Here is a 14,062-nt window from a genome sequence, read left to right as displayed (position 1 = left end):
AGGTTCAATCTTGTTGTTTTATCTCTTATCTACTACTTTATCGATGTTTTTGGTGTTGAAGCAGTGGCCCAGGTGTCATACGCAGTTCCTGAACTCAAGGAATAGGTTGAGGGACTTGTGTCATACAGACCATATTCTGAGCATGCTTTGATGAAATTATCGAAAGGTCGATGGGAGGACCGTAATCATGGTAACTTTTCTCTTTTGATATAATAATGTTTAATTCCCTCCGTGTGCAGTCGAATTCTTATCGGTTCTGTTTCTTTTGTAGGTCCCCCGGAAGATGTTGATGTGAGGCCTGCATCCGTTGATGAGGATATGCCTTTCGAGTCCCCTTCTCTGAGGAAGGGTGATGAAAAGAAGAGAAAAAGGGCCCCGAGTTCCCTAAACTTGGAAAAGAAGAAATCAAAGAAGAGGTCGCGCAAGCCCAAGGGAAGCACCGATGCTCTATCCTCAGACTCAATCCACCGATTAAGGGGCGAGTTCGAAGAAGAAGAAGAAGAAGAAGAAGAAGAAGAAGAAGAAGAAGAAGAAGAAGAAGAAGAGGTCTTCTGAACCGATGGATGTTAAAATCGGACTGTCCCGACATGAGGAGGTCGATGAGGGAGTCTTAGCTGAAGCTCCCGAACTAGAAGGAGTTGAGGCCACTCCGCCCCAAGCTAGGGGGGTCGAGAGAGAGACTGGGGGCGATGCTTCTCGAGTAAAGGTGCCCCGAGCGGCGAGCTTGGGGCAATCGCCATTACCGAGTCCCCTCAAATTTTAGATGCCATGATTCGCGAGGCTGGTATGTTAGAAATCCGTTCTTACGAGGGGCCTCAAGGGGCGAGTGATATCCACCACTTCTTGGACGGATTTGAGTCCACTACTTCGGAAGATGTCACCGGGCTTGGTGACTTGCCGGTGCTAAGGAAGGTACCATCATCGAGTGACACTAGGTCTTCATCGAGCCCAAAATTGGTGGGTCAATTCCCGGCCCTAAGTGTTAACCCTGACCGCAGGTGGTCGATAATGTTTTCTTTCCCGGAGGATGCCCAAATTTTCTCTGCCCCCGTGGGGGTTGCTAGCTACCTCAGTTGCTTGGTGACCGAGGAGGACCAAGTCGTGATGGCCGTGGTGGAAATGCCTTGCCTACTCAACGAGGCCCAACAGGCTTTGAATCGGGTAATCTTCGAGTGTCACTTCATTACTTATTTTAAATTTTGAAGTTGTAAATAATCCTAACACCTTTATTTGTGCTTGCAGGCCTCGGTATTGAATCATAAGGTTTTCCTTTGAATCCGGGAGGAGTTAACCCAACACGAGGTTGAGGTTCGGGAGCTCACTAAAAAAGGGATACTTACAAGCTTCTGAGTGAGAATCTTCAGGCCGAGTTAGAAGCGGCTCAGAGTGAGCATGCCGAGATGGTCGAGCAGGTATTTTGAGTGCTTTACGATAGTGAAGACGAATTGAAGATAGTGACTAACGATCCGATCCTGCAAGTCCGGGAGAGGCTTATATAGATCGAGCAGCTTCAGGCACAGGAAGATACGATTCAAGCTGAGGTTGAGGAGTTCAAGAAAAAATTATGGACGTCTTAGCCTCGAAAAAGGAAGCTGTCCAAGCACAATTGCAGTCGGTCAAAACCCAGCTCCGGGCTACAAAAGAGAAGGCCTCAGTGCAGGTCAAGAAAATCGAGGAGCTTCAATCCCAATTGGACTTGGCTATTTCTGATAAGGAAAACTTGTCCAATGAAATCGAGGCGGCCAAATCTGAGGTGGCCATGGCTAACACCAAAGCCGATGCAAAAGTGGCCCAATTCAAGGTCACATCGAGGCTATCAGGCGCAGGCTAAGAGCATGGTGGATCGTGCAAGGTGGCAAGCTCTAAGGGAAGCCCTCGAGGGAGTCCATGCTTAAGACTTCGATATATTGGCTGAAATCGAGAATGCCAAAGCAGAAGAAGCCAGGGCGTAAAAGTTGGCCTTTCCTGAGGAATATTCTGAGAGTTTAAGCGAGTCTGAAGGCGAAGAAGATCCCGAGTGTAGAGATGCTTCCTCCGATGAAGACTAGGACACTTAGGCCTTTATATGTTTTCATCTTTTATTTTTTTTTGAATCTTTTTTGGGCCATTTTGGCCATAGTAGATTTTTGTACTAGGCCATTCTGGCATTTGTAAAAAGATTATCGGCAAATATATACAAGGCTTTATTTCCCTTTCGGCTTGCAAAATTTTCCTTTACTTTATTACTTGTATTCATAAAGGTCGGAATGCCTTAGCATAAAATAACTTAGGTTGTGAAAGTTCGAACAACCCCTGTTTTCACATTATTCTTATTTTTGAGGCTTCTTGGAGGTTCGGTGTTACCGAGAACCTTATCCCAAAGTATGTAACTCAGATTATAGTTTGGCGAGGGTAGCCTTTAAAACCGGTTATGAAAATTTCAAAGGCCTATTTTTTGTTCCAGTTCTCAAACGTCTCCGAGCAGTGTTAATATGGTCGTAGCCTTTTAATTCAGGCGTAGCCCAGTGAGCTTGCTTTCCCGAGTTATCCAGGCTTACCTAAGAAAACAGTCCCGAGTAGGTATGGTCGTGGCCGTGGCCTTTAAAATTCAAGGGTTGCCTAATAGGTCTTGTGTCCCTGATGTTTAATAGCTCGATCTGTTCGAGTTTGTTTTCGGACGGCAGTCTCCGAGTGAGGGAATGATCATCCTAATGCTGGTTATGATCGGCCCTTGAGCTCGTTTATCTTAGGAGATCGAAAGTACTAAATTCTTTAAGGGATGTAAAGAGGAAATTTTTAAACATAAGATGACTGCAAGCAAAGTACTTCTCTTTAATCTTATGCTAAACAGGTATACATGCATTCAAGTTTTATGCCTAGGCTTAAGCAACCTATGTGGGCACGGTTCGTTTGATCGTTTGACCCTCACAACAAATCCTACCTATCGAGACCTTTCTATTAGTAATTTCCTCGCAAAAGTCAATATCCAAGGTTAATGCCCCCCAGTATTCGAGGTTGATTATAGAGGAACCTCGGATGCTGTTAATTCTATCTTTGACACCGATTCTTAATCGGCCTTTGATTCTAAGTTAGCACGATCCATTGTTGCCTCGTTAAAAACCTTGCCGAAAAACCCAATTAGGACAAAAATGGTTCAAGGGAAAAAGAGTGCAACACGTGCTTTCAGACCTAAAGACTTCGTGTTACTCCTTGTTAACCACCTGAAAGTGTTAGTCCGAAAATAAAACGAAATGAGATGGGGTCGTACCTTATCAGTAATATCGTTTTAGGTAAGTTACGTTCCAACTATTCGGTAGTTATTTTTTGTTTGTCATTCCGAGCGTATAGGATCCTTTCCTAGTTCAGACCCAATTTATTTTCGTTCGGATTTCAGGTGCTTAGTGTGACCTTCCTTAGTACTAAGTCTCCGACATTGAAATATCGAAGGTTGGCCCTTCGATTATAATACCTCTCGATCCATTGTTTTTGGGCGGCCAATCGAACAAGGGAGACTTCGCGCCTTTCATCCAATAGATCCATGCTTGTATTCATGGCCTCGTCATTTGATTCCTTTGTTGAATATCAGAATCTAATACTCAGCTCCCCGACGTCGACCAGTGTTAGAGCTTTGCGCCGTAAACCAATGAGAATGGGGTAGCCCCGGTACTGGACTCCGAGGTTGTCCGATATGCCCAAAGAACTTTAGGCAGGATCTCTTTTCATTTTCCCTTAGCATCGGTCAACCTTTTCTTAAGGTTTTGGATTATTGTTTTGTTGGTCAATTCAGCTTGTCCGTACTCACTAGGGTGATAAGGTGTCGATAAGATCCTTTTCATCTTATGATCTTCGAGAAATTTGGTCACTTTGCTGCCGATAAACTGTTTTTCATTGCACATACAATTTCGGATGGTATCTCGAACCAACATATGACGTGGTCCCAATTGAAGTCGATGATTTCCTTTTCCCTGACCTTCTCACATGCCTGTGCTTCAACCCACTTAGAAAAATAGTCAGTCATAAATAAGATAAATTGAGCCTTACCTGGTGCCCATGGAAGAGGGCCGACGATGTCCATCCCCCACTTCATGAATGGCCATGGCGATAAGACCGAATGCAACAACTCCCTAGGTTGGTGAATCATCAGAGCATATATTTGGCACTTGTCACATTTTCGCACGAACTCTTTCGTATCCTTTTCCATATCAATCCAGTAATAACCGGCTCTGATCACCTTTTGAACCAATGTTCGGGGATGATTTTCTCAAGTGCCCTCATGAACTTCCCTTAGAACATATTCGGTATCTCTAGATCCCAGACATATTGCTAGTGGGCCATCGAACATTCTCCTGAACAAGGTTCTATCCTCGGACAAGCTGAATCGGGTTGCCTTTGTGCGCAGGGCCCTCGATTCCTTTGGATATGAGGGAAGTTTCCCGATCTTCAAATACTCTACGTATTTATTTCTCCAATCCAAGGTTAAGCTTGTGGAGTTTATTTTGGCATGACCTTCCTCTACTATCGAACTCATGAGTTGTACAACTGTCCCCCAGTTGATCTCGTCGTCTTCGACCGATGACCCTAAGTTTGCAAAGGCATCGGCCTCACTATTTTGATCTCGAGGCACGTGCTATAAAGTCCACTCTTTCAACCGATGTAATGTTATCTGTAACTTGTCTAGGTACCTTTGCATTTGTTCTTCTTTGACTTCGAATGTTCCGTTAACTTGGTTTACTACAAAGAAGGAGTCACACTTAGCTTGGATCACCTCCGCCCCGAAGCCTTTGGCCAGTTTGATACCTACAATCATGGCCTCATATTTGGCCTCGTTGTTAGTCAATTTTGCAGTTCTAATAGATTGTTTAACTATATTGCCTGTGGGTGGCTTCAGTACGATGCTACATCTAGACCCCTTAACGTTTGAGGCACCGTCCGTAAAGAGGATCCAAATTCCCAAAGACATTCTCGAGTTTACCAACAACTCTCTTTCGACTTCGGGTATTAGGGCTGGCGTAAAGTCGGCCACGAAATCTGCCAAAATTTGAGATTTAATGGCTGTTCGGGGTTGATATTCAATATCGTACCCGCTGATTTCTACGTCCCATTTGGCTAATCGTCCCGAGAGTTTGGGTTTATGCATTATATTTCCTAAAGGGTATGTTGTCACAACACATATAGTATGGCACTAAAAATATGGTTTCAGTTTTCTAGAGGCACTTAGCAAAGCGAGTGCCAATTTTTCTAGGTGAGGATACCTAGTTTCGGTCTCACCTAAGGTCCTGCTAACATAATAAATTGGAAATTACGTACCTTGTTCTTCCCAAACTAGGACTCCACTCACCGCTATTTCCGATGCTACTAGATACAAGTATAGTCGTTCGTCTTCCCTCGGTGTGTGAAGCAATGGTGGGCTCGATAAATATCAGCTAAGTTCTTATAAAGCCCGTTGGCATTCCGGGGTCCATGTGAAGTTGTTTTTCTTCTTCAGCAATGAGAAAAATCGATGGCTTTTATCGGAAGACCTCAAGATGAATTGCTCCAGGGCTGTAATGCGCCCGATTAGCCTTTGTACGACCTTAACATTATCCACTACCGCGATATCCTTAGCTTTGATCTTGTCGGGGTTGATCTCGATTCCTTGGTTGGACACTATGAACCAGAGGAATTTACCTAATCCGACTTTGAACGCGCACTTTTCTGGATTCAGTTTCATGTTGTACTTCTTCAATACACTGAAGGTTTCCTGCAAATGCTTTAAATTGTCCTCTGCTCGCAGGAACTTCACTAATATATCGTCAATGTAAACTTAAATGGATTTTCCTATTTGTTCTTCGAACATTCGGTTTACTAGGCGTTGGTAAGTGGAACCAGTATTTTATAATCCAAATGGCATTACATTATAGTAGTATGTGCCATACTTGGTGATAAAAAAGGTCTTTTCTTGATCATCCGAGTTCATCCGTATTTGGTTGTACCCGGAGTAGGCGTCGAGAAAACTGAGGATCTCGTGATCGGCTGTGGCATCGATCATGTGATCGATGTTAGGCAAAGTGATAGAGTCCTTGGGGCATGCCTTATTTAAATCTTTATAATCCACACACATTCTTAGTTTGTTCCCTTTTTAGGAACTACTACTATATTTACTAACCATTCCGGGTATTTGACCTCCCGGATGGATCCTATTTTATAGAGTTTAGTTACCTCGTCCTTGATGAAGGCATGCTTGATCTCAGACTGGGGTCTCTTTCTCTGCTTTACCGGATGGAACTTCGGGTCCAAGCTCAACTTGTGAGTAGTGATCTCCGATGGGATCCCTGCCATATCGAGATGGGACCAAGAAAAACAATCCATATTAACTATAAGAAATTGAATGAGCTTTTTCCTGAGCTCGGGAGTGAACTTCATGCCTAGGTATACCTTTTGATTGGGCAGATATTCGATCAGCATGACCTGCTCCAGCTCTTCAACCGTTGATTTGGTAGTGTCGGAATCATCGGGAGCTATAAAGGATCAAGGAACCTTGTAATCGTCGTCTTCGTTAATACCTTGTTTATTCGATTGGGTCGAGGCTGGCATCGGTGATTGCTATTTGGCTTCCTGTTTTGATTTCAAACCTGAGTCCTTTATCGATGAGAGTGCTGATATCGGAATTACTTCATCGATGACAAATATCTCCTTTATGGCAGGTTGCTCCCTGTAAACCGTCTTTATCCCTTCTGGTGCTGGAAATTTTAATACCTGGTGAAGGGTCGAGGGCACAACCCTTATGTTGTTGATCCATGGCCTCCCGAATAGGGCATTGTACCTCATGTCCACTTCGATCACATAAAACATGGTCTCTTGGGTGGTACCGGCTATGTTTACCGGTAAGATTATCTCTCCCTTAGTAGTTTCGCAAGCCATGTTGAATCCGTTTAACACTCAGGCCGCAAGCACGATTTGGTCCTGTAGGCCAAGTTATTCTATGACCCTCTATCGAATGATGTTGGCCGAAATATCTAGATCAATTAACACACGTTTAACTTGAGTTTTATTCATGAGTACAGAAACCACCAGTGCATCATTATGAGACTGCATGATTCCTTCCACATCCTCGTCGTTGAAAGATAAAGTTCCTTCTGGACATAATCTCGGGTCCATTTTTCCCTTGTGATTGACACTTTGGTACACTTTATCATCGGACCTTGAGAAACATCGACCCCTCCAATGATCATATGAATGACGTGCTGAGGTTCGTCTTGTTCATTTTGTTTGTTAGAATCCCTGTTTTTGAAATAATTCTTGGCTCGGTCGCTCAGAAATTCCCAAAGGTGCTCGTTGTTGAATAACCGGGCTACTTCTTCTCTCAATTGTCAACAATCCTCCGTTCTATGGCCATGTGTGCCATGATACTTGCATATTTGGTTGTGATCCATTTGGGATGGATCGGTTTGTAAAGGTGGAGGCCACTAGGTATCTTTGATGTGTCCGATAGCCGATACAATGGCAACTGCATCAATATTAAAGTTGTATTCCGATAATCGTGGTGCTTCTTTAGGTCCGATAGGTCTATCGAAGCCTCTCTTGCTCATGAGCCCTCGAGAGCTCTGGCCTCGATCATTTCTCCTTTCATTTCGTGTAGAATTTTGCCCAGATCCGTTGTTCCTTCGATCTCCATTGCACGCCTGATATCTGATAAGTGGGGATTTTAACCATTATTTTCTCTATTTTACTTGTGTTATGGGATTAAAATGCGTAAAGGTATTCCCGAAAACTAACCTAATATGCTTGCTTGCAGGGAGTGTTTACAATGAGCCAAAGTAGCCATGATCAACTCATAAAGGAGTCAAAACATAAACAAAGACCAGGACTGGGCCAAGAGCTGTAGAATGCGGACCGCGACAGAAAAGCGCGGCCTCAAAAGTGTCAATGCGGACGTGGTCATGAATTCGCGGACCGCAAAAAGGAGAATCAGAGAGGTGGTTTTTAGGCACAGACATGGACACGAATCGCGTCAGAAATTGGCGGTCACAAAAATACCACCGCGGCCGCGATTGGAATTTCACGGACTGCGTTTGCTAAGGTTCAGAGATCTCACTAAATAGGCAAAAATGTTAAGCGCGGACCACATAAAATTACACGGCCGCGGAAGGCTCTCACGCGGACGTGGTAACAATTATGCAACCCGCAAAACAAGGTTCAAACCAGTCCCAGATATGATGAAACACGGACAGCAATCTAAATTACGGGGCCGCAAAAGCAAAAGTGCGGCCGCGGTCAGAATTACGCGACTGCGAAACCTCCGCAGGGGCATTTTTGTCCGGAAATTTCAGCCTAGTATAGATAAATCTTTTTCACATTTTTATGTTATGTTATGTTTTGCTGAGCACGTGAGATGGCTAGTTTTTCTTATTTGGGCACTTTTGTATAAGATTTACCTTATAACATTAGATTTTCATCTTTTAATTTAGCATTATGGATTTTATCTTCTCTTTATCTTTGATATATGCTATTATCATGAGTAGCTAAACTCATAGCTAAGGTTGTGACCCAACCCTAGTATGGGTATTTGATGAGTCTTAAATTTTAGGGCTTGAATGTGTTTGGGTTGGTGATTTTTAGCCTAGTTCTTGCCAGAACTATTGAATTAGTGGTTGCAAACACTGATTTATGCCTTTATGACTTAGTCTCTACTTGAGAAAGAACTAAGTCTAGGAAAACTTGGCTAACAAGAAATTGGGGTGAACTCAAGAAATTGATAGCCCCAATTAAAGGGTTAAATCTAGAGATAATGATACCCGACTTGAGCTAAAATCACTTGAATTGCATGAATACCCATTTGGACTTGAGAAAGACAAATTGGGAAAAATCACTCAAACTACCGAGAGGTATAGAGTGAGTACCCGAGTGTGATAGCTATATTATGACCCAATTAATCATATGATTGCCCTAGATTCTTGCTACACGTTAGATATCCACCTAGGCGGAAGTCACTATCCTAGTCCCTTTAAGTCTTTGAAAATAACCAACCAAATCATTGTACTTAGTTTCAAATATTTCATGCTATAAAATAGAAGTAGAAGTAGAAAACAAACCAACCATTTGTGGAAGTGCAATTAAGAACAAAACCCGCATCTCTACTTGGTAATAAACCTAACTCCAAACAAATTAACTCCCTGTGTATTCAATCCCGACCTTGCTGGGTAAACTGCATCGACCATCCTCGCTACTTAATAGTAGTGCAGGCTTGGCGACGTTGCCAGGGAGTTAAACGGTTTTAGCTATATCTCCGAGTATTTGTGTGTTTTGTTTTTCTTTCCTTCCGTTTTTTTAATTTGTTTGTGAATTGCTTTTAGGTACCAAATGACTCTTAACAATGATGCCCTTGGAAATTTGCCATTGGGGGAGGAGGTAGATGATGATAATGTAGATGAGATTCAACCCGAACCTCAAGCACAAAGGAGAGGTCGATCGCCTCATGATAATATTCCAAACCCTCGCGCCCAACGAAGGATACGCAAGTGCAATAGTCATGCCCCGGATATGGGCGGACAACTTTCAGATAACCAATGTCATGCTTACTCTCTTGGAACATAGGGTTTCTTCACCGGAGCTCCACACCAAAACGCCTACAAGGATCTCAAAAGTTTTGTTGATACATGTTGGGGGAGCAACCAAACTAACGTTTTTGAGGACGCGTTAAGGTTAAGGCTTTTCCCATTTTCTCTAAGGGGGAAAGCTTTGGATTGGCTTGAAAGGTTGCCCAACCATTCCATCACCATTTGGGGTGAGTTGGCCGAGAAATTTATAGCAAAGTTCTTCTCTCCGGGGCATATGGCGACGCTAAGAGATGAGATACTCGCTTTTAAGCAAGAGCCAAATGAACCGCTTCATGAGATTTGGGAAATGTATCGGACGATGGTTAAAGAATGTCCGAACAATGATATGACCGAAGCCATGATCTAACAAACTTTCTACCGTGGCATCAACACTACCAACCAATGTGTAGATAACCAACTCGCCGGGGGAAACTTCATGAACACGGCTTATGCTAAGGTGTGTGAAATACTTGATGAGATGGCAGATACTTCTTCGGCATGGCAAAGTCAATATAATGTGCCACAAGGTGATCCCAATGTCATTCACCTACACAAGGAGCTCCACGACCACGACCAAGCAATAGCCAAGTTAACTACTACAATGAACCAATTGGCCAAAGCTTAGTTGCAATAAGTCAAGGGCCAAAACAAGTGAATGCCATGGAAGGGGTGAATATGATGGTCAACAAGATGAGGCAACGAGGTCAACAAGTTCAAGGAAATTCGGATCAATTTGAGCCAAGTGGTAGTGGTTACAATCAAGATGATGTGTATGATGATCAAAATAAAGAGGTTCAATATGTAAACAACTACCAAGGTCAACGGGGCAATTCTCCGAATCAACAACAATGGAGATCCCAAGGAAATTGGGGAAATCAAAATCAACACGGAAATTGGAATAGTGACAATAACAACAACCAAAGCAACTGGGGGAACAACAATCAAAATTGGGGCAACCAAGGAAACCAAGGCAATTGGGGTGGCAACAATAATAGCAATTGGATAGGTAATAACAACCAATGGGGTTGGAATCACAATAATCAAGGGAATCAGGGGACGGGATTTCAAAGGCCTCCGATGTATCAACAACCAAACAACCCGCCTCCATATCCATCACAAGGTCCTATCTCTTCCAATAATGAGATGGGACAGATAGAGACAATGTTTGAGTAAATGATGAAGAAAAACACCTACTCCGATGCCCAATTGGCCTCCCACAACACTTCTATCCGAAATTTGGAAGTCCAACTTGGCCGAATTTCTCAAGCTTTGAACACTCACCCTAAGGGGGCACTACCAAGTGACACGGTAGTAAACCCGAAGGGTGGAAACAATACGGGCCATGCTATGGCGGTGACTACAAGAAGTGGTAGAGGTGGAGTTGCTAGTACCTCTAATCCAAGAAAGATTGTGAGTGATGATATGTTGGTTCAAGAGGATGATGAACCAAATAATGAGTTGCAAGTTAATGATGAGAACGTGAATGATGAAGTGAGGATAGACATTGATGACAATGTGGAGGATACACAAAATTATGTGAACCCGTCTAGGGAACACGTGATAGACATACCAGAAATGGTAGTGTCTAAAGCCAAGGCTCCCTTGCCTAGGCCTCATCCACCATATCCTCAAAGGCTCACAAAGCAAAACAATAAGAATCAGTTCAAGAAACTCATTGATATGATGAAAAGTTTATCCATAAATGTGCCTTTGGTTGAAGCTCTAGAACAAATGCCGGGATATGCCAAGTTCATGAAGGACTTGGTGACGAAGAAGAGATCAATGAACTGTGAAACAATCAAAATGACACACCAAGTTAGTGCTATTGTAAATTCCATGGCTTCAAAGTTAGAAGACCCCGATGCCTTTACAATCCCAGGCACTATTGGTAGTGCCAATTTCGCCAAAGCTTTGTGTGACTTAGGGGAAAGCATTAACTTGATACCATATTCTGTGTTCAAGACATTGGGGATTGGGAAACCAAGACCCATATCCATGAGGTTGCAAATAGCGGACATGACAATGAAGAGGCCATTGGGCATTATTGATGATGTGCTAGTTAGGGTCGACAAGTTCATACTTCCCACAAATTTTTTGATACTTGACTGTGAGGTGCTGATCATATTAGGGAGACCTTTCCTAGATATAGGGAAGGCCTTAGTTGATGTGGAAGCAGGGGAGCTCACCTTCCGGGTGGGTGATGAAAAAGTTGTGTTCCATGTTTGCAAGTCAATGCGGCAGCCCAATAGCAACGAAGTATGTTCATTTGTGGATCTTGTGACCGAAGTGATTGTTGAAGACACAAATGCTGTGATTAAAGTGGAAGGCCCATTGGAAGCTGTGTTGTTGAATCATGATGTAGATGAGAAGGAAGTCTTGGTTGAATATGTCAATGCTTTACAAGGAATAGGTTCATATACATATGATCCCTAGAAACTTTCCTTGGACATTGAGAACCGGAAGACTCCACCAACAAAGCCCTCAATCGAGAAGCCTCCCACATTGGAGTTGAAGCCTTTGCCTTCACACATCAGGTATGAGTTCTTAGGTCCTTGTTCCACTTTACCTGTTATTCTTTCCTCGTGCTTAACTAACGTGTAGGTAGATGCCACCTCTTGCGGTGCTTCAAAGAAGGAAAAAGGCAATTTGATGGACTTTGGCTGACATTCGGGGTATAAGCTCCGCCTTTTGCATGCACAAAATTATACTAGAGGATAATTCCAAACCCTCCGTGGAACATCAAAGGAGTTTGAATGAGCCATGTAAGAGGTCGTCAAGAAGGAAATTATCAAGTGGCTAGATGCAGGGGTTGTGTACCCCATTTCGGATAGTTCATGGTCTTCCCCGGTACAATGTGGGCCGAAGAAAGGGGGTATGACTATGGTCACAAATGAGAAAAATGAATTGATCCCCATTAGGACTGTCGCCGGATGGAGGGTATGCATGGATTATCGAAAGCTGAACAAAGTGACCCGTAAAGACCATTTTCCATTGCCCTTTCTTGATCAAATGTTGGATAGACTTGTCGGGCGTGCCTACTGTTGCTTTTTGGATGGGTACTCAAGATACAACTAGATTCTCATTGCACCGAAAGACCAAGAGAGAACCACCTTCACATATCCCTATGGCACATTTACATTCTCACGGATGCCGTTTGGTTTGTGTAATGCACCGCCTACCTAGAAAGTGTATGATGGAAATATTTACATATATGGTGGAGGACTTTCTCGAAGTGTTCATGGATGATTTTAGTATTGTGGGTGATTCCTTTGAAGAATGTTTGGGCAATCTTGATAAAGTCTTGGCATGTTGTGAAGAGACTAACTTGGTGCTTAATTGGGAGAAGTATCACTTTATGGTTGAGGAGAGCATTATCCTTGGCCATAAGATCTCCAAGAATGGTATTGAAGCGGATAAAGCAAAAATTGAAGTGATATCAAAACTTCCTCCTCCTACTTCCGTCAAAGGAGTGAGGATCTTTCTAGGGCATGTGGGTTTCTACCATCGATTCATCAAGGATTTCTCAAAGGTGGTGAATCCCTTATGCAAGTTATTGGAAAAAAGATGCCAAATTTGTGTTCAAGGATAATTGCATTAAGGCTTTTGAGCTACTCAAGTATAGGTTGACGACCACTCCCATCATTACCGCACCAAATTGGAGCTTACCATTTGAGCTCATGTGTGATGCTAGTAATGTGGCGGTAGGAGCGGTATTGGGGAAAAGAATCAACAAGATATTCCATCCGGTCTACTATGCTAGCAAGACCATGAACGACCCCCAAGTTAACTATACGGTGACCGAGAAAGAACTCTTAGCCATTGTCTTTGCCATGGAAAAGTTTCGCCCGTACCTCATGGGTACCAAGTGATTGCTTATACCGATCATGCGGCGCTTTGTTATTTGATGACAAAAAAGGACTCTAAGGCTAGGTTGATAAGATGGGTTATTCTGCTTCAAGAGTTTGACCTTGAAATCATTGATCGAAAAGGGAGTGAGAATCAAGTGGCGGACCACTTGCCCCGCTTAGAAGAGGAGAGGAGGCCCCATGATGTCCTCGAAATTAATGATTCATTTTTTAATGAACAGCTCCTCTCCGTGTCTTTGAATGGCATGCCTTGGTTCGCCGATGTGGCTAACTTCTTTGTGACTAGCATTTTCCCGAGTGAGCTCTCTTCTAACCAAAGGAAGAAGCTTAAATGGGACAGTTTGGATTATTATTGGGATGAGCCACATCTTTTCAAGATTTGCAATGATGGTGTGATCCAGAGATGTATTCCGGAAGAGGAGCAAATGAGTATTCTTGATGCTTGTCATTCCTCGCCCTACGATGGTTATAATGGTGGGGAGAGAACTGCTTCAAAGGTTCTCAGCTATGGATTTTATTGGCCTACCCTGTATAAAGATGCTAGTGAGCTTATTAAGAGATGTAGTGAGTGTCAGACAGCTAGTAGAGTTTCCAAGAAGGATTAAATGCCTCTCACCACTATTCTTGAGATTGATATTTTTG

Source organism: Nicotiana tabacum, chromosome 3 (assembly GCF_000715075.1).
Source record: "Nicotiana tabacum cultivar K326 chromosome 3, ASM71507v2, whole genome shotgun sequence".
In the NCBI taxonomy this organism is placed as follows: Eukaryota; Viridiplantae; Streptophyta; class Magnoliopsida; order Solanales; family Solanaceae; genus Nicotiana; species Nicotiana tabacum.
Note: the sequence above shows the minus strand (reverse complement) of the source record.